Here is a 27,968-nt window from a genome sequence, read left to right on the forward strand (position 1 = left end):
CCTTAGTGAACATGATCAATGGCAAGTAAAATTGAATATATGCCACAAGGATGGACTGCACTATTCGAAGACAAACGTGCAAAGGCCAGGTTGCCAGTTTCCAATACTCAAGCTTTTCTGAAGCTTAGCCAAAACCGAATCAGTTTGTTGTCGGCGAGTGAGTTCCCACCCCAAAGGGTAACCAAGATGATGAATAAACTGAGTGGGTGGAATGATATCCCTGGGCCATAATAGACTATGCCAGTCTTTGGAATGCAAAGGGAGCAGCTTAGACTTCTTAAAATTAACATGAAGACCAGCTGCCAAACCATAAACAGAGAGGGCCTGCATCAAGGCACCAAGATCATGGGGCGTATTCTTCGGGGTAAAGAAAGAATCATCAGCATAAGCTTGAGCAACCATGCTGCAATTAGCATCCAATTCTAAGCCAATGAAGTGATCATGTAGCCATAAGATGATCAATATATTGCAGCATAGGATGAGTAGCAATGGCATACAGGAAAGCACTGAGAGAGCATCCTTGGCGGACCGAACAACGAAGAGTCCACTCATCAGAGAGATATCCCCAGAAAGAATGCAAGCCGCATTGCTATCTCTGTAAAGCTAGTAAATAACCTACTGCATTTTCTGTCCAAACCCCAAACCTCGCATAGTTTGTGAGATGAAATCCCATTGAGCTGTGTCAAAGGCTTTTACAATATCTACCTGCAAGAGTAGAACATCCTGCTATGTGTATTTGGCATATTCAATCCCAATATAAGCATTGGCAATGTTATCTGTGATATGGTGACATGGAACAAAGCCATATTGGGAGGGATGCAACCCATCATGCAAATAACCTTTAATCCGATCAACCACCATTTTGGCAATGAACTTGTAAATGACTGGCATGAGCGTGATTGGCCTCCAATCACCAAGTGAATCACATAGCTCCTTCTTTGGAATCAGCTTGAGAAGACCCTTTTTCCATGACACAAGCATCTGCCGATTTTGCCATGCTGTATTTACCATTTGCAACAAGGTGAATTTAAGAAGATCCCAGAATGCAAGAAAGAATTCAACAGTGAGACCATCCCATTCTCGAGATTTCCATCTGCCACAGGATCTCAGTGCATCAGACAATTCCCTTTCAATGAAGGGATGTTCAAGTTCCAAAGCTTGAGCATCAGACAGAATTGGATGAACATGCTGCAAAAGAAGCTGACGTGCAGACACGACCCGAGGAGAAAGAGTATCCACATGCCCAAAATGAGTGGAGAAGTGCTGCACACATAAATCAGCAAGCTCTGAACGAGATGTTGACCAAGAACCATCAGGCATCCGGATCCGACAGATTTTGTTAGCCTGTCTTTTGTAGTGTAAACTCTTAAAAAATTGCTTGGAAGAGCAGCCTTTATCCAAAAAAGCCCGTTGTCTGGATCGGGTTTTCCATTTATTAAGCTTTCTGTGATCATTGGATTGAAGAGAGAATTGAGCCTGACATAAGAGCATGCTTTCCTCTGAAGACAAAGGACGAAGATGAGCAAGCTCAGTCAAACTCTGACAAGTAAATTTGGCATGTGCTACTATCTCCCTTGTGGCTTGCATATAGGATTTGCCATAATCCCCAATAACTGCTTGCATCCAAGCAACAAAAGCCTGCCAGGCATAATCCAAACCAATGTGTATCTGACGAGAGAGAGGCTGAATAGCATCAGAGACCAAGGCTTTAAAGTCAGCATGCTCTAGATAACTATTATTAATCAGCAAAAGCCTTCGGCAAGTCAATCTGTCAGTGGGAAATTCATGTAAGGAAAGCCTCAACCAAAGAGGAGCATGATTCGAATGTGTGAAAGCATGATCAACCCAAATTTGACGAGTAAAGGCATCACAATGCTGTGGATCAACCTGATACCATCTGTCCAAGCGTGCCCGATAAGAAGATTGAGCATTATGCTGAAAGGTATAGCTCGAAAGCATGGGCTGTAATTCCTTCCAGAGATCAACTAGGCGCAATTGAAGCAAAAAATCAGACCATGCTTGTGTTTCAGAAGCCAACATATGAGTGTGACCTGAGGTGTTGTCACCCGATTGAGGGACATTATTAAAGTCACCACAAATGAAGGCATGTTGTCGCCATGGATGGCTATGCATAGCAGCCCAGATCAAAGCTCTATCACGAGAAGATCGGGGGGCATAAACCGTCCAAATTCAAAAAATTTCCCTTGAATAATAATCCATCTACCATGGCGATCATTGAGAGCCACAACATGTTGAAGGTCGTGCTTTACCAAAAAAGCCACACCAGAAAAGGAGTGCTCTTCAGCATAGAAGATATCATAACCAGCAAAATGGCCTATCTGACCAGCATACATATGCTGATTATGCTCTTGCAAAGTAACTATATCAGGCTGCAATTTCATGATATACATCTAGACCAGTTTCCATTTGCAACCATCACACATTCCCTGTACATTGAGAGTGACACAATTCAGATGATCAAGCATATTTACAGTTATGGGACAGGTATGTACAGCAACTAACGGGCTGTCTACGTCTGCATTTCTACCTCAATGTTCGGGTCTTTGCCCTAGGATGAAGCATCAGCTTGAGGAGAGGACAAAAGTGCGGCAACTTCTTCTTCAGGAAACAAGGTCCAATTTGCAGTCACATCAGCCCACAACACCAGAGTTTTCAGCAAGTGTTTTCCCATGAGAGGATGCACCACTCCAAGTCCGAGAAGGCAAAGGTCGCCTGGGGGACTTTGCGAGGAGTTTGCCATCCATTAGTCAAAAAAATTTCCCCCTTCCCCTGAGGTGGAGAGGACAAAGACACAGGAAAAGAAGCATTACCATTTGAGACAGCCGGGGCTTTGCCGTGTCTTGAACAAAGAAAAATTGTTTGACCCCTTTGTTTTTTACCATAGAAGAGGCATTTGCATTCTTATTCAAAGGCTGAACCATTTCAGCTTGCACTGGCATCCGTGGAGCTCCGGAAGGGCATTGTGAAGCCATGTGCCCAAATTGCTTGCATTCAAAGCGAGCACCTGCAAACAGCCCCCACTTGAGCTTGTAAAAGGCACTCCCCGAAGCTGGAGTGGGATGATCTATATCCCACAAAATGCAGAAGCGATTCGAATTTCCATTGGGTCGCGGTGGACATACCACCTTACCGAGGGAAGCTGCAATTTTAGGTATAAGAGAAGAAAAGCATTGAGGAAAATCCACAACTTCTACCCAAATAGGGCAACGATGCCGAATCAATGCCTGATAATCCCGGTGATAAGAAAAAAAAGAAAAGACAACCAGGAATTATGTACTTCACCACGTCAGGTAGCTGAGACTTCATAGGGATCAGCTGCAATGTGGGCTCGTACATAATGAGCTTATGAACCAGATTTCAAAGCACGTGTCTTTGTATTAGGCACCGAGACAAACCCCCACAAAAAAAACTGACTGAGCATGGATCACACAGACTCAAAGAGAGACAACAGGCTACACAGCCCGAAACAGACTGAACTTAGAATTGAACTTCCCCCCAAAACTCAGAAAACAGTCAGCCTCAGAATACTATGAACCCACAGCCCACATGAAGGCTATCTTCATGACTCCTAGAGATATCAACCCACAAGCCTTTTGGAGTCATATCTTTCCCAAGATCATCATCAAGCACTAGCAATGATGCAGCCTGCCATCTCTAGAGATTCTATTAGTTGAGGTCTCTGCAGCAACAACCGGCACCCGCCTGTGGCCAAAGGCCTCACTATTTCCAGCTTTGAAGCAACTGAGTGCTCACACCACAACTAGCCAACCCGTGCGCACATTGCAACACTCTCTTACTCACACACAACCTCCATCCAAGGACCTCCAGCCAGCAAAAATGATGCCTCAGCCATATAGCTCCTTCCAAAGCAAACTGCCCACATAGTCATCCTCCTCAAATCCAGCAGCTCCCAATAAGAGCAATAGCCAGTGCTCTCCACACTAGTCTGCTACAGCTCGTCGCTCATCTCCACCTTCACGACTTCTCTCATGCACATAGAGCTCATGGAGCTCACGCCTCTTCAAGGTCCTTCAGCCTGTGTAGTAGCGACGCCTTCCCCATGAAACCAAGAAGCGCATGGTGCATACTTTCTGTCGCTCACAAGCCTTTGTGTCGCTCTATACCTCCAGCTAGTAGAAGCACCTCAAGCAACTGCCACATAGTTTGCTACAAGACTCCAGCCAGAGCCAACTGTGCCACAAAGTTCATCAACACGAAGCACCTAGAGCCTATATACTCGAAGTTCCTGCAGTCGAAATCCCACGCCTGTCACATACACAATCACCACCGCAGCTTCCTTGGCTCACAAAGCTCTCTTTGTCAACATACACGATGTCTTCATGCACAGGTTTCAGCTTCTTGCTCACGCACGACCTCCCATCAACAACTCCGAGCCTCTCCAATCTCTCTGGTCGTTCCACCCCCAACTCTTCCAGAAGCCCCTCATCAAATGCAGCCAAATGATCCTTAGAGGTGATAAACAAATTGGGGTATTTCTGCAACATCTTCAAATATTCTTCTTTCTCCTCAACATTGAGATCACGATTCAATGATTGCTCAATCAACACCTGGGTTGATTCTTGAGAACATTTGGGCTGCATTAAATCCTCGATAACCTCAAACCTATCCACCTCTTCCTCACCGAACCCTGCTGCCCCCACAAAATCCACCTGTGAATCCTCATCTACCAAATCCACCAATGCTATTGTTCCTTCATCACTTTTTGAAGTCACCGAACTCTCATCCTCACTGCTAGTTTCACTTCTCTCTTCCTCTTCACTTGTTGAATCTAAAACTTCAGCCCTGCTTACCATATCAAAATTCAATTTCTTCCCATTCGTATGTACAGAAAAGATTGCTTTTTGCCAATTCTGAAATGCACCTACCTTCCTCAACGACGGCCTTCCAAGAATCAAAGGATAGGCTCCCAACCCCACAGGCATCACATGACAATCCACTAGACATGAAACACTAAATGCCTCAACCTTCAGACCAGGTACTATCCCTAAAGTCTTCACCTTGGAGTGGTTTTCTATTCTGATGCGATAACTAGAGGAGCAGGATATCTTTAGTCCTAATCTTTCCACACAAGCCTGGGTAATCACACAAATTTGTGCTCCTCCATCTATATAGGCCTCTCCAAAACCCTTTCCTTTATGCCAGGCTTCTACAACGGGTAAAAGATCTGGCAACTCTGAGACAGACATCAGCTTAATTGTACCTTTATGAGAGTTCCTCTTTGCTGGATTTACAGCCCGCCTCCATTCTTTTAAGCTTTGGGCATAGACCAATCATTTGAGCAAATGTAATGTCCGGTTTCCTCGCTGAAAGATCTTCCACCAAATCATAATCTCCCTGCTCCTTCCCCAAGGGATAATCTGCAGTTCTATACTTCCTTCTGGGCTTCCTGCTCTTCTTTCTTTGGTAGGTCATCATCTCCTCAGACTGCTTCCCCTTCTTTGCACTCGGACCAACCTCCTCTTCTCTATCTCTCTTCCCTAATGGTATGACATCTTTAACTTCCTCCAACTCTAACAAGCCAAATGTAACTGCCTTACCTTTCCCTTTCTCTTCTGCAGTGGCTTTACAGATTCCAAAGGTACTAGGCTGACCTGCATCTTTTACTTCTACACTATGATCATTCACCCTATTATTCAAGCTTGTTGGCAACGGATAAACATCACCTCCAGCACGAGGAGGCTTATCACAGTGTGTGCTGTAATGTCCCCACTCTCCACAATTAAAGCAAAGGACACAAGGTGCAAATGACCCTTGACCTCGTCCTGCCTGCCACAGGCCTGAATTATTTGAAGAAGGCATGCTGCCTCTGCCATAACCACCCGATGATCTACCTCTTCCCCTACCGTTCATCAAGTTGAAACTCAAACTCTTCATAAGCTCCAACAGTTCATAAATTTCTTCTTTTATATTCTCCTCCTTCTTAACTTCAGGCTTCTCTATTTCTGGCTTCACATATGAGTTAATTTCAGGCACATGCTGAACCATTGGCATCTCTTGCATCATTTGTGACAATTTTATCTGCTTCCTCTCCTTCTCTTTTGCTACCTTGAGAGCAGAACACAAGTGACCAGCTCTTTACATTCAATCTTTATCCTAATCTCCGGCTTCAAACCAGCAACAAACCTATCCTTTTTTATGACTCTGGGAGGAACTTCAGGTAATAAGGCCACCTGCCATTTATTCCACAACACAGTGAACTTACCGACATACTCATCCACTAACTGAGTCGGCTGCTGAACCATTCCTGTCTTTAATGAGAGCTGTGAACTCCAAGCACTCGAAAAAACCTCTTTGGGTCTTCATTGGGCAGCCCGTGAAATCGAGGAAATTCATGAGCCATCTCTGCTCTTAACTAACTTATCTCAAACACACTTCCAACCAGAATTAGCACCCAACCTCTTCTGGGAAGAAAGCAAAAATAATCACTCTACTGAAGAAAGCTTACCTTGCATCTGACTTGCATTCTTCTTCCTAAGAGCAATCACTTTCAAAGCCTTTTGAACCTTAGCACGGAGACGTATCACCCGAAGTTCAACATCAAGGCATCTATCTCTCCTGTGTCCATACTCCCCACATAACTCACAATGAATCACTCTCATGTGAAACTTTGTCTTCATAGTTTCAATCCCTAATCACACAGAACTTCAAGCAACATTCCTTAGCCAAGCCTCAGAATACTATGAACCCACAGCCCACATGAATGCTATCTTCGGGACTCTTCAAGATATCAACCCACAAGCTAATCTTATCATATCTTTCCCAAGATCATCATCGAGCACTAGCAATGATGCAGCCCGCCATCTCTGGAGATTCTATCAGTTGAGGTCTCTGCCGCAACAACCGGCACCCGCCTGTGGCAAAGGCCTCACTATTTCCAGTTTTGAAGCAACTGAGTGCTGACACCACAACTAGCCAACCTGTGCGCACATTGCGGCACCCTCTTACTCACACACAACCTCCATCCAAAGACCTCCAGCCAGCAGAAATGATGCCAAGCCATATAGCTCCTTCCAAAGCAAACTGCCCGCATAGTCATCCTCCTCAAATCCAGCAACTCCCAATAAGAGCAATAGCCAGTGCTCTCCACGCTAGTCTACTACAGCTCGTCGCCCATCTCCACCTTCACGACTTCTCTCATGCTCATATAGCTCATGGAGCTCATGCCTCTTCAAGGTCCTTCAGCTTGTGTAGTAGCGACGCCTTCCCCATGAAACCAAGAAGCGCATGGTGCATACTTTCTGTCGCTCATAAGCCTCTGCATCGCTCTGAACCTCCAGCTAGCAGAAGCACCTCAAGCAACTGCCACATAGTTTGCTACAAGACTCCAGCCAGAGCCAACTGTGCCACAAAGTTCGTCAACACGAAGCACCTGGAGCCCATATACTCGAAGTTCCTGCAGTCAAAATCCCACACCCGTCACGTACACAATCACCACCGCATCTTCCTTGGCTCACAAAGCTCTCTTTGTCAACATACACGATGTCTTCATGCACAGGTTTCAGCTTCTTGCTCACGCACGACCTCCCATCAACAACTCCGAGCCTCTCCAATCTCTCTGGTCGTTCCACCCCCAACTCTTCCAGAAGCCCCTCATCAAATGCAGCCAAATGATCCTTCTAGCAAGCTCCCATCGTTCAGCTCCTAGCCGCCATGTCGCTATCTAGAAGCTCCCCTTCTTCCTCACGTAGCCACATTCGCATGAGTAGGATGCCTTCCCAATCAGTCCAGCCACCTCAGCCTAATTTGCCACCTCATCAGTGACATTTTACCACTCTCAAGACATTTCCCCCAAATCACATTAAATGCACATTTTGGACCTTTAGTCACACAATTCCCACACACATTAGCATGCACATTAAAGCTTGCATGCAACCCCGTACACACACATGAAAAACCCTTTGACATGGATACCATAACATAACCAAACGCAGAAATACTTATATGAGTGACCAAAGTCCTAATCATAAGAGCCCAAAGCTGATCACCTTGCAGAAATTGCAGCAACATTTTACCCCTGTGGGTAAGAATATGCACATGAATATCCGTGATGTTCAATCCACCATGCATCTTGGGAGAATAAATGTGATGCATCGAAAGCAGCCTGAGACTTTTTCTGCCATGTTTGGATCGCCAGAAGATTTCCATAAAGACAGACATGAAAGATTAAGATCTGCCTTAGTGAACATGATCAATGGCAAGTAAAATTGAATATATGCCATAAGGATGGACTGCACTATTCGAAGACGAACGTGCAAAGGCCAGGTTGCCAGTTTCCAATACTCAAGCTTTTTCCAAAGCTTAGCCAAAACCGAATCAGTTTGTTGTCGGCGAGTGAGTTCCCACCCCAAAGGGTAACCAAGATGACGAACAAACTGAGTGGGTGGAATGATATCCCCGGGCCATAATAGACTATGCCAGTCCTTGAAATGCAAAGGGAACAGCTTAGATTTCTTAAAATTAACATGAAGACCAGCTACCAAACCATAAACAGAGAGGGCCTGCATCAAGGCACCAAGATGATGGGGCATATTCTTCGGGGTAAAGAAAGAATCATTAGCACACACACACACACACACACACACACACACGAAAAGGTTAGAGCATCAAAGTAATCTTATGCCAAAGTGGACGATAATGCATTCCAAGGCCAAATTTGGCAGCGGCCAAAGGAAAAGTAAGGGGAAATCTAGCATCATCGACAACATCTTGAACCAAACAAATCCCCTTCAGACTTAGAAAATACGAACGTTGAGGCTCCTGCAAAGCCAAAGGAAGGGCGAACACTCTAGACCAATGTCTACTTTCAGCTTTGAAAGAGTTGCCTTGCAAGGAATCACTGCCATGCCAATCTAAGTGGAAAAGGATATGTTTCCAATCCATTAACAAATGGGAAACCAAAGGACAGCCAGGGATTTTGCCTGTCACAGAACCAAAAAGAAACTCCCACTGGGAAAGCTGCCAATGAACAAAAGCTGAAGATTCAACATGCAAGAGTAAATGACGAATCACGGCAGCCCATGGTTGAGAATCTTGCAAAAACTGCAGCATGAGTTTCCCCTTATGGGCAAGAATGCGCAAAAGGATATTGAGAATATTAAGACCTCCATGCAGCTGTATCTGAAGCAAACGCAAGATTTTTTTGCCATCGCGAGAATACCAGAAGATTCCCATAACCTCAGACATAAAAGAGGGAGGATTAGCCTTGCTGAACATAATAAGAGGCAACCAGAATTGAATATACACCATTGGAATAGATTGCACAATTCGAAGACAAACATGCAGAGGCCAAGTTGCCAATTTCCAGTACTCCAGCTTTTTCTTGAGAGCTGCGAGAATCCAATCACATTGTTGACGAGGAGAAAGTGTCCAACTTAAAGGATAGCCAAGATGACGAACCAATTGAGTTGGTGGGATGATTTCTCCAGGTCATAAAAGAGAGTGCCATTCCTCAGAATGCAAAGGCAACAATTTTGATTTCTAAAAATTTACATGAAGCCCAACAGCTAAACCATATAAAGAAAGAGCTTGCATTAGCTCAGAAAGATCCTGCTCTGTATTGCGGGGAGTGAAAAAACAATCATTTGCATAAGCTTGAGCAAGCAATGGTTTACTGTCATGAATTTCCAAACCATGTAGCTTATCCGTAGCTACGAGATGATCCATATATTGAAGCATGGGGTGCGTGGCTATAGCATACAGGAGTGCACTAAGTGGACAGCCTTGATGCACCGAACAACGAAAGTCCATGCTTCAGAGATATCCCTAGAAAGAATGCAAGCAGCACTGTCACTATAAAGCCAATATATGATATGCTGCAATTTCTGCCCAAATCCCAAAGCATGCATTGTCTAAGAGATGAAGTCCCACTGAATAGTAGCAAAAGCCTTGGCAATATCAACTTGCAGCAGCAAAAGAACATCCTTCTCTGTGTATTTGGCATACTCAATTCCAACATAAGCATTTGCGATATTATCAGTGATATGCCTGCGAGGAACAAAACCATATTATGCAGGATGTAAACCATCATTTAATACGATCAACCACCATTTTGGTGATGATTTTATAAATCACACACACACACACACACACAGAGAAGAAATGAAGGTCATGAAGGTCCTATCTTCCCCTCTGGGATTAGTTAATGAGTGCTTTTAAGATTGAGGAAGGCATAATACCAGTGTCCCAAATCTCATGAAAAGATGGAATGATGGTGGCCCTAATGGAATCTCAATGAGTAATGAAAAAAGCAAGAATGTTATAGGTCGCTCATCCGACTCTAGCCTATCCAACTTCGACTATGTGTTGTCCGACCTCCCGTCGGAGATCACACCTAATACGCTTGTATGGCCATACTTGTTGTCGAAATGGCTACATAGTTTTGTAAGCGCCGCCCTAGGCGCTTAGGTGTCAATCAGGTTTGAATGTCAGTTTGCTTAAACACCTAACATCATCACACAACGTGGATGAGTGTTGGCAGAACATATACTTCAAGGGTGAGTTGCCCCATTTGTAAAGGTTACCATTTGTGAAGGGTGAGTCGCCCCATTTGTAAAGGTTACCATTTATTGGAGATAACAGAAGTATTCAATTGTTCGAATTGTCTCTTTTAGCTTAGTTGTATCCGGCGCTATGAGTAGAGAACTCCGTAGTGGAACGAGCATTGTGTTCTTTAGGTAATCTTCTAGTATTTTTGTTGGTCTTTTTGTTTGCTCTAGTCTTTCAATTTGTTTCTTCCAGAGTCTGATGTCATCTGTTTGTGTACTCAACCCGACTTGTGACTATCATTTATTACATACCCACTCTTGATACATTCGATAGCTAATGCAAAAAACTACCGTTAACACTTTGGCGACCATGATTTCACAAGAACCCGCATCGTATATGTCCACACATGACGTAGGCATGGGAAAGGCATGGCACCGACCCATCGAACTAGGGGAAGAGGATTTTGAAGAAGTGGAAGAGAAGCGTTGGGTCTGGCCCATTGGAGATGACCAAGATGGCGGAAAGGAAGCACAAGCCGTGGAGGGTTTCGAAAGCTTGACCTACTTGTTGGATCATGCTTATGGTGTGTGACTCCATGTTTCTAGTTAGTCCCTAAAGTCAAGAGGGGGATGTACTATGGGAGCCATGTATTGGCATTGATAGGGTCTAGTTATCAAGCTTGGCATATGAGTTCCAGGATGTTGGTGCATTGGTCTTCTAGACCTCTGAGTTGTTCATGCATCCATGCTGATACATGAGCCTCTGAGTCATGTTTGGGATGTAAAAGCCATATGAGTGCTCAGTCCGACCTCTAAACCATGCTTAGACTTCAGCCTCTGAGTTGGCATGGGAGCCATGTCTAGTTCAGACATTGCATAGTTTAGTAGCCCTGTCACACTGTCATGTTCTGTCCGTGGTTCCATTCCAGTAGTCTCTCACCTTGCCTTCATGGGGAAATGTTAGAATATGAAGCCAAGTTGAGTCAGTTTGATGTGTTCTAGTGTGTTCTAGTGTGAGTTCTAGTCTAGTGTGTCCTACGGATGCCACGTGTCACATTGGGAGTTATCCCTTATGCATTGGTGTCAATATGTGTGTGTGTGCTCTATATAAGAGCTGTACTTGTCTTTTGTCAAATCAATAAAGTATCAAGGTACAAGCTCTTTAGTCTACATGTGAGTACTCTCCTTTTGTTCATTGCTCTAGTCATTTCATTTCCATTTCATTATGTCTCCTTTTGAGTATCACTTCCTCTCTTCCTAGCCTTCCCACTCTCTCTCTCTCTCTCTCCACCATGTTCCTTGATGAAAGGATGTATTTGTATTCCCTCGGAAGTCCGGGAAGCGAGAAACATGGTGAGTCGAGTCCATGTCCTCCATCGTGAATCCATGATACCAAGGGATGAGGTAAACCAAATGTGGTCCTCCCAAGAGGATAGGGCTACACTCCACGAGAGTCAGAGCGGTATCCAAGGAGCCTAGCTGGAGGAGGAAAACATCGCGTCCATAGATAGTGATCCCCATGCATGGTCTGGATCGCCCACCCAACTTACACAAATGGATAAGAAGGCGGGTCACTCTACTAGTTTGGACCTTGGGGCAATACTTGCAATGCCACTTGCAAACATTGGACTTCTCTTTCACTTCTCAAATTAAGTAAAATACAAGGAAAAGACTTCATGATCTTGAAACATTTTTGAATTGCGGACCAGGCAATGCAGCAAGGTAATTCCACTTGGATTTTGGCAAGGACCGTCCGTATTTCATTATGAACTAAATCCTTGACTATGGAGACTGATTGGGGGGTAGGGGGGAAGCCTTACAAGACTTCACACCATAGACCTTTGGTCTCCCGTGGATGTTAATAGACTATCTTTCTTTCTTTCTTTCTCTCACAATGAAGACATAGTTGTGCGAAGGAGAGAGACAAAGTTAATATGGCGCCCTTTGGTTTCCGACAAGCGGCTTGTGTGACGTTTCTCCTTCCGTAAGCATCACGATAGCCAATAGATAAATAAACTCTCCAGCCAATAACTCTGAAATATCCTTGGCTGTGCAATGGGGATACTTTATGGTGACTCAGACACGACTCTCTATGAGACAGAGACTAGTTCCCAAGGATATTTTTCAAGAATGTTGTCAAAAGTACCTACCCTAGAAGTGAAGGAAGAAGACCTCTATGGCATGAGAGAAGATGGTATGCTCGGACATTTCCTCATCCGAAGCGGAGGATGAGTCCTCTAAATCCATCTCCAATGCCTCCATCGGGGCTATGATGTCCTCCACCCAAAGTGGAGGATGAGTCCTCTCAATCTGTCTCCGTTGCCTCTATTGGGTCTGCTATGTCCTCCAACATAGCATCAAAGAGAACAAAGACAAGTGACATACCAAGAAGGAGGCAAGCCACTCTTGCCCAAGCCACAGGTGGCTTCTCCACTCCATTGTCATTACTCAAGGAGCGGCAAAGACAAGTTGAAATAGAGATTGCTCGCACTATCATTAAGTGCAATCTCTCTTTTCATGTGCGTAGATGTGAACGGTGGCGAAGAATGGTGAAAACCATAGCCTCGGTTGGTCCATGTGAAGGTTAGGATGGAGTTAGCTATAATGGCATGCGTACCAAGAAGCTTGATGAAGAGAGGGAGACAATCAACAAGTCTCTTGAGCCCGTGCGTGCAGGATGGGCCAAGTATCCCGTGCGTGCAGGGTGGGCCAAGTATGGATGCTCCATTCTCTCAGACGGATGGTTCTTATCTCTTGTCCTCTTGGCACATACTTCTTGCGGGTTGTGGATGCGGGAGAAAGAAAAAAAGAAAATAAATTTTATTAGAGTCTTCGGAAGACCGATGGGTCTATGAGACTGAAAGAAAACCTGATACAAATCACAATAAGGGTGGAGCTACTGAAACGAGCATCATCACCCGTGTTGAATCCTAAGTCTGATCATACATAATCAAATACATCTGGATGTAACAATGAAAAGAAAAGGACTGGTGGAGCGGAGTGGAATACTCCGTATGTCATGTCCCCCTGGCTAGTGCATAGCTGGTGATGGGATGCTGGTGCCCGTCAAGGGGTGCCATGCGTCTCGGTCTCCTGGACGAGGCTCGAGGCAAAACCAGAGCCACCGTGACTCCCGTGGGACGTCTTCCGGGTCTAAACAATGATGGGTGGTCCCCCAGAGTGATCTGTGTGTCCCCTCGATGTCTCGTGTGTCGTGCGGGTCGGGGTCTTTGTCACGTCGGCGGCTAGAGACTAGACGATCAATGTCACTTGATGGGAAGAACTCTGTGATCCTGCTCTGAGAGGTGTCTGATGATGTGACCAAGCCCCGTCTCCTGAGTAAGTACTCTCTATGTCGGATTCCCTCATGAATGAAGGCCGCGAGGCATCTCTGATCTGGGTAGGCGAGGAATCTCAAAAGGAGCCCGGAGCCGTCTCTGAAGAGGCAGTGGTAGCAACCTCGGATCTCGTAGTACACTGGGCACCTGAAAATAAAATGCTCCTCCGACTCAACCTCCTGACAGTCGCACAGTATGCATAAGCGATGCTCCCTAGGAATCCCCTCTACTCTGCCGCTCTCTATGCGGAGGCGGTGTAATGATACCTGAAACTGTCCGATGGAGATCCGTAGTGAGTGAGGCATATGAAGCTCAGTGTACCCCGGTGGTGTGATGAATCCCTCCTCCGAAATGCGAAGATAGTAATCTCTGTAGAAACTCAGCTTCACTGAAAGCTCCCTCGGCTCCAACCAGGTCCTAAAGGTGTGTAGCTGCAGGAGATCCTCTCGAATGACCTGGTTGGTATGTGGCCCAATCGGGATGGTGGGTGGGAGTACCGGAGGGGCATCTAAACTATACTGAAAAGGAGGTATCCTATCTATGTGGAACCCTAGTCTCATAAACCATCTGTGAGTCTGTGCATACCAGCATCGCTCGTCTCCCTCTGCTGCCAACCTCATGGAGGAATCGAGAGCCAACCACGGCAACCTCTGTCTCCCTGATGTGCAGTCCCCATATGATCTAACCCGATGTAGATATGTGATGGTCTGAAAGGCTGCATTGAGCTGGAGTGGAGAAGCACCAAACTCGGCCTGAATGATGTGATGTGGTACAGACGGTTTCTCCCAGATCATCCGTGAGAGCATGAGGATTTGCAAGCGCTCCACCCGTAACCACTCTATCTCTAACATGTTAGGTCCCCAACAAGGGCTACCATACATACCGGCTGGTCGGACCAAGGAGTCGAAGAGAAGAGCCTTGGTCCGAGGGTCCTGGAAGTGGGAGTTAAAGCACTGTCTCTCTAGCCGAGCCAGTGAGGCATATCCCCTGCTCAGTCTGGCCTGCATCGCTGGTCTCATCGTGAAGATCAGTCCGGAGAAGATGACCCCCAAGTAAGTGTATGAGGATACGATCTCAACTGGTGACCCACCCAAAGTAAAAGTAAATTGTTTCCGTTGCATGTTTGCTCGAGAGGTGTTAAAGATCATGACCTTGGTCTTGCCAAGGTTGACCTCCAAATCATGGGATAAACAAAAAGCCTGCAGTGCATCCAGGTAGTGCATCCAGGTGTCGCTGGAGCCCCTCGGGTGTGGACAACAAGAGTACCACGTCGTCTGCATAAAGAAGAATCTTGATGATGATCCCGGCAAGTGAGCAACCGGTCCCTCCGAACGTCCCCATGAAAGTCTCAAGCTCATCGATGTAGAGGCCAAACAGGGTCGGCGGCGATAAGGGACAATCTGTTTGACCCCTATGGTACTCATGATCTCATCTGTCCAACCTGCGCCTATAAGAACTCGGCCTAAGACTCTCTCATACAGTGCCATGACTGCCCAGATGATCTCCTGATCAAATCCCAGTGTCTGTAGGCGTGTGATAAGACGAGCTCGAGGTACTGTGTCAAAGGCTTTGCGGAAATCCACAAAGCAACAGTATACCCTCTCCTTCCATGATCTGGCCTCCTCAATGACACTCGTGAGTGTGAGTATGTGATCCATAGTCCCATTGTCTCGCCTAAAACCGGCCTGACCCTCTACTCTGAGCCCTCTCATCTCTGCGAACAGGCTGACCGATGCATCCAATACAGCTGCATAGATCTTGGACATCACATGTCCAATCATGATAGTCCTGTAGTTACTCGGGTCCATGGGATCCCCTACCTTGTGGATGGGGGTGATGGTGTTGAGTGTGCAAGTGCGGGGGAAGCCAAGGCAAACAGCGTCATTGAATAGCTTTGCTAGGATCGGGGCTAACGTGTCGATCCCATATGCGATAAACTCAGTGCATAGCCCCTCGTGATCCTTAGCTCGGCCATTGTGCAGTTTCAATGTCGCGTCCTTGACTCCCCCTCTGGTGAACAACGTGCAAGTGGTGGGACGAGGTGTGTGTATGAGGTCTGGAGTGGGCTGGTGTGGGACATCATATAGATGGTGTGCATACGTGTGCCAGACTCTTGTGTCGGTGAGGGGTGATGGGGACCTACGCTCAAGGAATCTCCGCCAAAAATCCTTAGAGTTGTTGCTGTACAAGATGTGCAATAGCTCCTCCTCATTTTGATGAAGAAAAGCCTGCTTCTTCCGACGTACGAGACGTCGGTACTTGCATACCGTGTCTGGTATGTTCGGGAGGTGACATTTGGTTTCAAGTCGGAGCTGTCGGCGATAAGCCTTGCACTCCGCATCGTACCAATTGTTGCAGGGTACAGAACCAAGAGGTGGTGGTCTAGTGGACCGTGTGGTGTGGGGAAAGATTTGGAGGGCAGCCTCGTGGAGTGTGCGACTAATCATGGCAGCACGGTCCTCTATGAGTGGTATGTGATCGATGTAGGTTAGGAGTCTGTTTAGGCGTCCAGAGTAGGCCGGTGAGAGGCTGTGATCAAAATGTATGTCGTGGTAGGTGTCGTGCTTCCTATGTGGTGTGTGTGGTGTGGCTAAGCATGGGGTGGCGATAGTGAAGAATAGGTATGTGTGATCAGCTCCTGGAGGGAGTGGTGCTACGGTGAAGTCGGTGATACATGAAGTGAAGGTAGGGGATCCCATGATGTAATCTACTACACTAGTGCCCCCCCCGTGTGGGAAGCAAGTAAAACCACCTAAGGAGGGCCATAGGTCGAGCCCGTTGTAGATGATGAGATCATGCATCCTGTCCAAATCAAGGAGCGCGTGTCCATATGGTGTAACAGACCCGTGTCGGTCCGATGAGGTCCTAGTCATACTTGCTCCGTCTAGGTCCATGTCTGGAAGCATGATAGAGTCATCTCGGAAGTCTAGGAGTGGTGCCTGTCGCGTACTCGTCCTGGCGTTGAAGTCCCCAACAAGGAGAACTTCCCCGCGGGCTGAAAGGTCTGGGATATCCTAATGTAAGGGTGCATATGGAGATGTCTCACCCTCTTCTCGTGCCACTCTGGTGAAGTGGGATGTGTCTGGCGGGAAGTAGCATATTGCTATGAAAAGGTCACGGGTGTCTGTGCGTCACGGATCCGGATCCACATGAATCGGGAGTGTGCGTCCTTCCTCTCAATGGAGATGGCTCCAGCGAGGGAAGACCTGTACAATACTGCGACCCCGCCTGATCCTCGGACTCCTCTTGTATCCCTCGTCTCATCCCTGAAGGTTGACTCCCATGTGTAGCCACTACTATCGGTAGTGGACGCTCTGGGCTCTGGTGTGTCTCCGTGTAAAAGACTATGTCTCATCATGTATAAGACTCCGAGAAGTTTCTTGGGTCTGACCATAAGGTGCCATTACAGTTCCAAATGGTGCAGTCTAGGGTCTTGAAAACCTGAGTCTCATAGGCCCCGTCCCCCTAGGGGGTACGGGTGGGAGCCCGACGGGTGCCGGTCAATAACCTACCATCTTGGACCACAGCCCATTTCCCCTCCTTGCGGGCAACATCCCGCTGCTGCAGAAGAACTAGTCGCTCCTCAATCTGTAGCGGTGTCAAGTCCTCGTCCATGGACAGGGTGGGATGCTCTCGTAGAGAGGCTCGGCGTCGGAATGTCGCTAGACGAGCATGTGAATCTCTGAAGCGAATGACTAGGGGCTGCTCTCGGTTGGGATCTCTCCCAACACGCCATGCTCCCTCTATGCCATGGTCAGGGACCCCCATGGTGGTAGTCACAAAGGTAATCGCCTCCTCCATGGGTGTCGTAGTGGTGCTGGTGCTGTCTCGCGTGATCCCTCGTATCCGGATGTTGAGGGCCTTCGAAGCCCTCTGCTGCTGTTCCTGTATGGCGGCTGAAACGGTTGCCTTTGTGGGCTCCCGTTTTGCCACGTCCACCCATCTAGTCGTCTCTGCTATAGCCGACTGTATCGTGGCTATCTGTGCCTCCATCTCTGTGACTAGGGTCCCTCCAGGCGCTGCTCTGAGGGTCCCGAGCTCCTCTCGAAGCTGTGTGATGTCGTGTCTGAGTCCCTGGATAAGGGTGCCCTGCTCGTGTATAATGCGGGCCTGCTCCTTGGGTGTATCGGGCCTGCTCCTGGGTGTAATGTGTCACCTCTGCCTGACGGGCCCGGATGCTGTGTATCTCAGCCAATAGGGGTCCCAAGCATCTGGCGGGGGCCTAAGATGTCCTGGTCCACGTGGGAACTGGATCTCGAGAGGGGTTGGAATGAAGGTGGGCTGCTGAGGTTGTACTGAGGGTGGGGATAATATGATCTGGGCGGGCGAGTGATATGTAGGAGTAGCGAGGTCGGACGAGGTGATGAAGGATGGCTGACTGAGAGGTAGAGGTGATACTAAGGGAAAGTACTGTGGAGCCGTGGCTGATGGGGCCAGTGGTGAGGCTACTGGAGAGGAGACCTGTGATGATGATGCAAGAGAGGGGGAGGAGAGAAATGGCGTAGATGATGAGGCGGATGATGGTGGTGAAATAGTGGTGGTAACCATAGAGGTCGAGGATGTGGTGAGAAGGGAAGAAAAACCACCGCCTCCTTTATCTATTGCCACTTTGGGAAGCTATACTTGAGGTAAGTCGAGAGACATGTACTTCTTTAGATTCTTTCATCTCCAACAACAATCTACTTCTTCTTGAATGTAAGAAGCTGAAACTTGTCATGTAGGTCGGTCCCACAAATGTGGTGCAAGTTGTAACGGAAAATGCCTTAAATTGTAGGTCTATGGGTCACATGCTTGAAAGGGAGTTTTCCTCAATAGTGCTTGAAAGGGAGTTTCCCTCAATAGTGTGGACTCAATGTGCCAGTCATTGCCTTGACCTTCTCATGGAGGACATTGGTAAATTGCCATGGGTAAAGACCATTGTGAGTGATGCTTGCTCCATCGTGAGCTTCATCAACTCCAAAAACAAGCTTCTTGCCATCTTTCATATCTATTCCGACTTGAAGAAGCCATCAAAGACACAATTTGCTACTATGTGGCTACTTCTTGAGCGGCTCTATGATGTTCAAAACAAGCTTTAAAAGACGGTCGTGTCCGATGAGTATAAAGAATGGTTTGAAGGAGAGTCAAGTGCAACTCAACAAGACGCTAAAGACATTCAACAGCTTTGCTTGGGAGAGTATTTTTGGCAAGGATTGAAGGCCATTGTCATTGCCATTACGCCCTTGTATAAGGTATTGCGCATGACAGACATGGAGGGGGCTACTTTAAGGCTTCTCCATTACTTCATGAAAGAAGCCATTGTGGAGATTAGCGCCTCCACCGCTTTAGATATGGATATTAGTCCATCATGGTAACTTATAAACCTACAATGCTAATATCGGATCTCGTTTCTTTGATTTTGAATGTTAATTAATAATCTAACTTATAATTATTTTCTTTGAAAATTGACATTCGCGATATCTTGGATACCACGATGACATCCTCTTTCATGTCAACAAGAGGTGGAATTGGATGAAACGACCCATCCATGGTCTTGCTACCCTTATGCATTCCGCTTTCAAGGCCCCCTCTCTCTTTACGGATGAGGAGGGCCTGGCCTCCGATATAGATGCATATCTTCCAAAGCATTGCATGAGGACAAGCATGGTGCATTTCTTCAAGAACTCATAAACTACAATGACCAAAGAGGAACCGCATTTGCTTCCACCATGTGTTGGAAGAGGGACTCGGTCAAACCTCTTTTTCGGTGGGAGTCTTTTGGCTACCAATTGTCCCATCTACAAAAAGTAGCTATGAGGGTTCTTGCACAGGTAAAGCTACAAGACTACAATCTAATATTTAAATTCATACCTCTAGGCTCTCGCTCATTTACTTAACATTATGTACATTAGGATAGCTCATCGGGTGCGTGTGAGAGGAATTGGTCTGCTTACTCTCTCATACACACAAAGATACACAACAAGCTTAGCAGGAAACAATTGGAGCGGCTTATTTATTATCACTCTAACTTACGTATGTTGCGCAACATGCATGAGATGCCTATGGCTAGAAAGGTAGACTTTTCAAATTAGTCATATTTGTCCTCCATACTTGTATGTTGTACACAATGGTACTGTCACTTGACACTTGTAAGTTGTAGGTCATAAGTTCTAACTACAGTCCACACCTCAAATTTCACGTAAATGTGGATGAGTGCAAGCTATCGGCGAATAAGCTTAGAAGTGTCACTAGAGAGCGCGAGACCAGATTTTCAAGGACCTTTTCTTGGAGTTGGAGGAGATAGATCAACGAGTGTCACGCACTCGCATCGAGAGAAGGGTCACCCTTCTAGTTGGTGGCACTCGTGGTGGCGGAGCATCCACAGCCCGTATTAGGACATCCGTGCCACCGGCCCCCGAACCTATGTGAGCTGTGGCTCGAGAAGCACATCAACCACATCCATTGTTGCTGAGGACACACGTATGGCTAGAGAGCCGGAGTATGATGAGGAGAGCAATGTTCTTAGTGAGGGTGACTATGGTGAGGGGTCTCATGGATCCTCATCATCCTCTAGTGAGAATGATCATAGTTCTGAATTTGACAGTGATGGGAGTACCTAGAGGCTAGGACCTAGGCCCTAGGCTCTTGCCTGTAGTAAAGCTTTTTATAAAACTTTTGCATCTATATTGGACCTTGGTCCCCCTTTTCGTACTCACTACTTTATGTCACGAGTCATGACTCGCTACTATTTGTAATGATATATCTTCAGTCCTTTTGACATAATCATGACTCGCTACTATTTGTAATGATATATCTTCAGTCCTTTTGACATGAATCATGAATCATGATATATCTTTGGTCCTTTTAAGTTTTGTTACATGTAGAATGTTTGTTCTTCAACTTTCAAGAATCAAGTCACGTACATCTTCTAAGCATTGAATGTCCATTCAAGAATAGCTTGTACTTACTCTAAAACTCTAAAATATGTCCCTCTTTTTTTTGGTATTGAACGTATGCTCAATATTTTTTAGTTCTTTTAGTACTACACTAATATGAAACGCTACGTATCGAGAACCCAGTGCATAGAAGAACCCGAGACTTGATTGTGAAATCCTCATGAATAGCTGCGAGTTCATCCCGAATGTCAATAATCTTTGCAATGCTAGAGAGGCGAGGTGGAGAGGCGAACTGTATGGAAATCAATTAAAATCAGTAAAACGTAAATGATATTGTTAGTATCTAATGATCTGTTGCTCATAATGAAATTATGAGAGCACGGACAGCTCCGAGGGGAGGTAGAGCCCCAATACAACTGTTCAAAACTCCTCCGGGTTGCCCGGCGCAGCTACAAAACTTCCGGTACCCAAAATTGCATGAAAAAATGCGTGCACGACGCAAAACAAAGTCTCCCAGCTGAGGAGTGCTTCTTGGTGTAAAATCTCGAAACAAAACTAAAGCTCGAGATCACGCGAAGCTCGTGGGAGCTCAGGACAGGCAAAAGAGAAGTCGACCAGCAAGAACTAATCTCTTCTTCGCGATAGAAGTGCAACAAGAGCACGTGGGAGGATGGGGAAGCAAGTGATAGGGCTGGAAGGACTAGCACTGATACCACATGTAGGAACAAGAATGGAGAAGAGTTGTGAACACAAGAGAACAAGAAGTGAACACAAGTGAACTTAAACTGAAATGTTCAATCAAATGAAGTACAAATACTTGGTATATATAGTCCAAGTACTAGAGCACACAAAAACTCTAAAATAGACTATGTCCTAGTCTATCCTACACCACCATATCATGTATATATCTCTACACTCATTGTTGCTCCTCCTCCTTCCTCTTCTTCCTTTTTGAGTTTTAGATTTTGTTTTTTAGATGATTTTTTGCTAATGAGACTTTGTAAAATAAAATTCCTTCTTGCTTGAGTTACAGCAGTGGAAATGAAATAAAAGAGAACATCATGAAGAATCACACCATGATATATACAAGGATAGCAAATGTGCTTGTCAAAGATAAAAAAGTGGATGCTGGAATTTTAAAAAACATGTGTAGCTAGAGATCACTGAGGAAGGTCATGGTAGCCTTGCGTTTGCTGCACTCGGATCCATATTAGGCATGTTATTTTCTTCCTCGGCCTCAATTGTATCCATCACATTTCAGAGGTCTTGATACTTTGCTTTATACCTGCGGAATCTCCAGTAGTAATGATCATGTTGTGTTTGCAAGGTGGAATGTGAAGTCTGCAGTGTGGTAAGTTGTGCTCGAAGCTCTGTAAACTCATCGTCCATTGCTAAAAGCTTCTCTTCCAATTCAGCCACACGGGAATCTGATTTTCCCTTGGCAGACACTGAGTAAGTCAGTGCGTCTTGCAACTTAGTGAACTCATGCTGTAATTTCGATACCTCTATGGCATGCTCGCCTCGCAAAGTTGCCATGTCTGTCTCCCAATCCTGTTTCTAAATTTGCATCATTCTGTAGGCGTAAGTCCACCATTGAGTGACAAATGTCTTGGGCTGATCCTGTTCTCTCACTTGAACTTGGTTGTACCCACTATATCCGTCCATGAATCAGTATAAAGCATGACCTGCCACCGTCTCCAACACTCTATCGGTGAAGGGAAGGGGAAACTTATCATGTCATGTCACAGCATTCAAACTCTAGTAGTCAACACATACTCTGAGTTTGCCAGTGTCTCTTTTCGGTACAATGACAATTCCGCTAACCCAATCAGAGTAATGCACTGGGTAGATTAACCCCGCTTGCTCCATTTTTTGTATATCTCTTTGGACTGCCTTGCCGTAGTTAAGATTCATGCGGTATGGTCCTTAAATCACAGGGTCTGCTTCCGGGTATAAGTCGATGTGATGCTCCATGAAATCAGCGGCGGGCACCGCATTGGGATGTGGCGGTACTTGGCTCACCCATGCCCAGTCCTGTATGTGCGGGAGTATCCTCAAGGGGAAAGTCTCCCTCCACTTCTCTTAACCAAGATGGGGGAAAAGTAACTGGGGCGTTCTCTTGCATTGGTTGAGATGTAGACTCAGTGGGTGTTATGTTCCGTCGACGCCTCGGTGCCTGTCTGAGCATTCCCCTGTAAGGTAAGCCTTCCACCTCATAAGTGGTCATAGGAAGGTCTTCAATGGAGGGGTGGTCGCGGCCTCTGATAAGTAAAAGTCAAGTAGAGTAAAGTCAGCCACCATGTCCTCGTCTCCATATCCCGTGTGCACCCAATGTCTCCCCAAGACATCAAGCTCTTGGTGTTGGTCCCACTCCAAATCAGCAATGTCTGTGTCAGTGTCTACTAAAGCACCATCACCATCAATCTCTTCTCCAATATTGCTATTGTCTTCTGAATTACCATCATTGTACTCCGTAGTACCGTCATTGTAAGCTGGAGTACCATTTGTGTCCTGTGCAATACTGGCATCGTATACACTAGTACCATCATTGTATGCTAAAGTACCATAAGCATTAGCTTGACCAATGTTAGCAATGTTGGGTATTGTATTACCATCAATGTTCACTATAGTACAATCATTGGCCTCTGTACGATCATTGATGTCCCACTATGGTACCCTCTGCCCCCTGTCTCTGAGACATACTCCGCCCCTCGCCACTACCTTGTGCCATACCTCTAGCCACCATTCTCTGATACATGTGTGGACTATTGCAAAGACCAAAAGGCATTCTTTCATAAACTAGTTCAGCTAGACCATGTGCACATGCTTCTTGGTTGACTTCCGATACCCTACGTGAAGTGCTAAGGTGTTCCTCGCGATCTTCTTGTTGGCATATTTCGACCATGTTGACTGCTAAGGAGCCCAGGGCTCCCATCCAATCCAAAATGACAGCTTCCTCCTCTTCTTGATCAGCCCGATCCAATAAGTAGGTCAATCTTTCGAAGCCTTCCAGAGTTGCCTCCTCGCGGTTATCTTGGTCACCACCCAAGGGCCAGTCCCCACAAGCCCAATGCTCCTCTTCGACTCTTGCTTGTTCTTCAAAATCCTCTTCTCCCAGTTCTATTGGGATATGCCATGCCTGTCCGGTGATGGATCCCAAGGGCAACCGAACTTCATCATTCGACCAATCTTGAATGGCCTTTGCGGACTGCAACCATGGTCTACCAAGAAGTAGAGGATAAGTTTGTTCATTTTCGGTCATATCGAGAACAACAAATTTGGATAGAAAAGTTACTCCTCCAATTTTCATGTGAACACCTTCGACTGCACCCATTGGTTTTACTCTGCGCTAATCAACCATGCGCACTTGAAGTGAACATCATTTATCAACTTCAAACCAAGTTTTCAGAGTGTACCTTTCGGCATGATGTTCACCGCTGCCCCGCCATCTAGGAAGACGTCCTTCAGCTCTGTCTGAGGGGAGGGGGGGGGGGGGTTCCTAACACTTCCGGAGGTATTACCGGAGGCCTAAGGCCACTGGTGCGAGAAGCAAGTAAGACATGCCATGGGTGTCACCGATGGTGTGTAGACGAGTGCGAATCGATGGTGTCAACGATGTGCGAGCGGTGCAAGTGCAGAGTGATGTGAGCAAGAAGAAGACTAAGTAGAACAACATCATAAAAGCCAACCCTTGACATGAATGGAGCAGAACTCCAACCACATGACACAGGGTCCGTTGTACCAGGTGAAGGGAGAGGAGGGGAGGAGAACACAACGGAAAGAGATCTTAGAGAAGCGAGCACAGATGGGAAGTAGCATAGTTCATTAGAAGGAATGAATCATATATTCATAAGAGTTACAACAGATGAAGCCAACCCTGGACATGAACGGAGCAGAACTCCAAGCACATGACACAGGGTCTGTTGTTCATACCACGTGAAGGGAGAGGAGGGGAGTAGAACACAACGGGAAGAGATCTTAGAGAAGCGAGCAGAGATGGGAAGTAGCATAGTTCATTAGAAGGAATGAATCATATATTCATGAGAGTTACAGCAGATGATTGATACACCAGGAGAAGATACACATGAGGTGAGCTCTTGACTCTAGTCTCCACTCCCTCAATCACACCCTCCGCTTCTACTAGAATGTCCCCCCTTTTTCCCCCGTTTCCCCCTGTTCACCTTCTCCTCATCTACTCCCCTCCATTGGAAATCTCCTTCCCTCCTTCCTATTGGATGTCTTCCTGCATCCTTAGCTGTTCCACCGTTTGTCGGCCGCTTTGTCCTTGATGGCTTCTGCAACACTCTAGCTTGTTCTGAGTCAGTGAATCCCGTGCTCCATGTCTACTCCTGTCTATTCCATGTGCTCCTGACACTAGTTGGTTGCGAGGGTTGGTGCACCACCTATACCTCTTAACTGTTGGATTGCTTCCCATGTGCACCAACAGGTACCGCCTGTGCACCTGTGCACTGTGTTGGACTGCTTCCCATGTGCACCAACATGTGTACCCATGTGCATCATTGCGCCAATACTTCACTCTGATCAACTTTGACCATGATCGGTCAAGGTTGAGGTTTAGTACTCTTCGGTCATGTACTACTCCCGTCATATCCAAGTCATGTCCAGGTCTTGTACAAGTTATGTACTGCCAAGTCATGTCCAAGTAATGTCCAGGTCTTGTACAAGTCATGTACAGGTCTTGTACAAGTCATGTCCAAGTCATGTCCAGGTCTTGTACAAGTCATGTACTACCAAGTCATGTCCTAGTCATGTCCAGGTCTTGTATAAGTCATGTACTGCCAAGTCATGTCCAAGTGATGTACTGTCAAGTCATGTGCAAGTCATGTCCAAGTCAAGTCATGTACTGTTTGCTCCAGAGTGACCAAGATGTGAACACATGTGAACACGATGCGACTAGGTATGACCAAGGTGTGACTCTTGGTGGGAGTCGTGACCGGAGACTCAGAGTACAATAGATCCCCTGCCACTATCATTCACCGTCCCGGTGAATAACAAAGGTTCTGTGTGAGAAAACTTTAAGTATAAATTGTAAATAAGAAAGTGAACTTGACATCCCCAAAACTGAAAAAGAAATGGATCATGGCCTTACAACTCCAAAATTGGAATACAACTCCAAAACTGAAATAAAACTGGCTCATGGCCATACAACTCCAAAACTGAAATAAAATTGGCTCATGGCCATACAACTTCAAAATTCCTTTCTTTACATGAGAACTGCAGAATCCAAATGCACAGAGCTGGGAAAAAGAAATGCCGAAGTGAAAGATCCAGAAGCTACTACTTGTTGGATGAAGGTCACGGAGGAGGAGGGAGAGGGTGTGGTGGGTGTGCTGATGTTCCGAGGGTGGTCTTCACCTCCTCCTTAAATGTGTCCATGAGGTTGCGGTACCAGTGAGGTGTATTTGTCCTGTAGGGCTGCAAGCTCCCTCTGGATCTCTGGATCTCAGCCTGCTCAGCTGAATGACTATCCTCTAAAACCTTCCTGTTGGCTGCCCACTCTGCCTCTTTCGCTCCAAGACACTGTTGAAACTCGTCCTACTGAGCTTTCCACGCAGCCTCCCTTGCCTGTAGAGTTGTTCCCCACTCCGCTTCTTTCACCTGTAATGTTGTATCCCATTCTTTATGCGTGTTGGCTACCTTCTTTTCATGTTCCAAGCGGAGGTGTTGCTTCTGTGATAGAAGCTTGCAAACCTGACCCGTAGTATTAAAGAGGGAGGCACCCATCTGAATGAAGCTGTCATCTATGATGCGCTGAGCCATATGAAGCGATCTTTTAGCCCATGCATACCTGTCCCGATAGGTCATTCGGTCAGCCATGTCGATGAGTTTGCCATATTCCTCGAAGGTTGCTTCCATTCCTTCTTGCTCTGGGTCCTCGAGAGCTGCCACCAGAGCAAGTGTGTCGATGTCTAGGTAGCAACTCGGAGCTCGGGATGCTTACCTTCACCAGAGGAATTTGTCGGTGGCAGAGTACACTGACAAGTTCAGAGAATGTGTTATGAAAATAACAAACCCTCTCCCTATGTCGGTTCAATTGAAAGACTATATCTATGGACTGAACGACAAGATTAAAATGGAAGTTCGGGCTAAATATGTGACTACATTAGATGAATCTATTGTAGTAGCCCTGAACTATGAGGATGCCAGAGGCACATCTAGTGGATTTGTGCAGGCAGGGACTCAGCATGAGTACCCGAGAAAAGGGGGATTTCAGAGGAAATGGACTTCAAAGACAAGTGTCTCACAGCCAAGTGGCCAAACCAAGCAGGTGAAGTCGGTTGAGGGACCATCAAAGACAAGTACCACCGTTGGAGTGAAAAGAAAAGTAACTCCAATGGCAGCCCGGGCTTGGTCAAAGTCCTCGTTGACCCCTGAGCAAAAAGAGAAAGCTAGAAAAGAAGGATTGCGCTTCGGCTGCCTTTGGCGACATCAGTGGAAAGATTGTCCACTAAACAAAGACCGTCGCACGGCCAACATGATAATATCTGAATGCGACGCGGAAATGCAGGAAAGTCCCAATGCGAAACATATGCACATGCAATGGGCGGGACCTTCTCAAAGGTTAGTACCTGTGCTGTTAAGTGTGTCTGTTACTAAGTTAGTAAGCGGTGCATCTCATAACATCCTTTCAAAGCCCGCAGCAACGGGGTATACGGTTTTCGATGAGCCCGAGTTGATTAAAATGAAAGGGCAAGTAGCCAATCATGATGTGATTGTGTTGTTTGACTCAGCGTCAATGCACAATGTAATTAACTCGAAGCTTATTAAGAGGCTCAAGTTGAAAACTAGTCCGTCTGACTATGCTTATACGGTCAGGATGGCAGACGGAAGTTCAACTGAAGTGTGGGACCAAAGGGTTACCCAGTTGGAACTTCGAATTCAGGACTATGTTGAGAAGCTGGACTTTGAGTTGACCAGGCTTGCTCACGCAGATATAGCCCTAGGCATGGCTTGGCATTTTTGGAAAAATCCAGCCATTGATTGGAAAAAGCATATTTACCAGTTCAAGATGAACGGGGTAGAATATGTTTTGCGAGGTGAAAAGGATTTACCTCGAGGACCATTAATTTCAGCCATGGAAATTCGGAAGACTCCGAAAGAGTTTCTGTGTCTATGTATAGCATTGGTAGAGTCGATTCCTCACTCTTTTCCTCTCCATCGAAGCATGGGCCTGCACTGGTGGCTCTGCTAGGGAATTCTCTTGTAGC

The 27,968-nt window shown here is 46.2% G+C and overlaps 2 pseudogenes; both read left to right on the forward strand.

The window, feature by feature from the left end:
• Window positions 1–11,475: 11,475 nt before the first annotated feature.
• On the forward strand, window positions 11,476–20,463 carry LOC147901052 (uncharacterized; annotated as a pseudogene).
• Window positions 12,595–13,353, forward strand: LOC147901053 (uncharacterized; annotated as a pseudogene).
• Window positions 20,464–27,968: the final 7,505 nt, after the last annotated feature.

This window comes from Dipteris shenzhenensis, chromosome 6 (assembly GCF_047967505.1).
Source record: "Dipteris shenzhenensis isolate YYH24624 ecotype China chromosome 6, Dip_SZ_1.0, whole genome shotgun sequence".
Classification (NCBI taxonomy): domain Eukaryota; kingdom Viridiplantae; phylum Streptophyta; class Polypodiopsida; order Gleicheniales; family Dipteridaceae; genus Dipteris; species Dipteris shenzhenensis.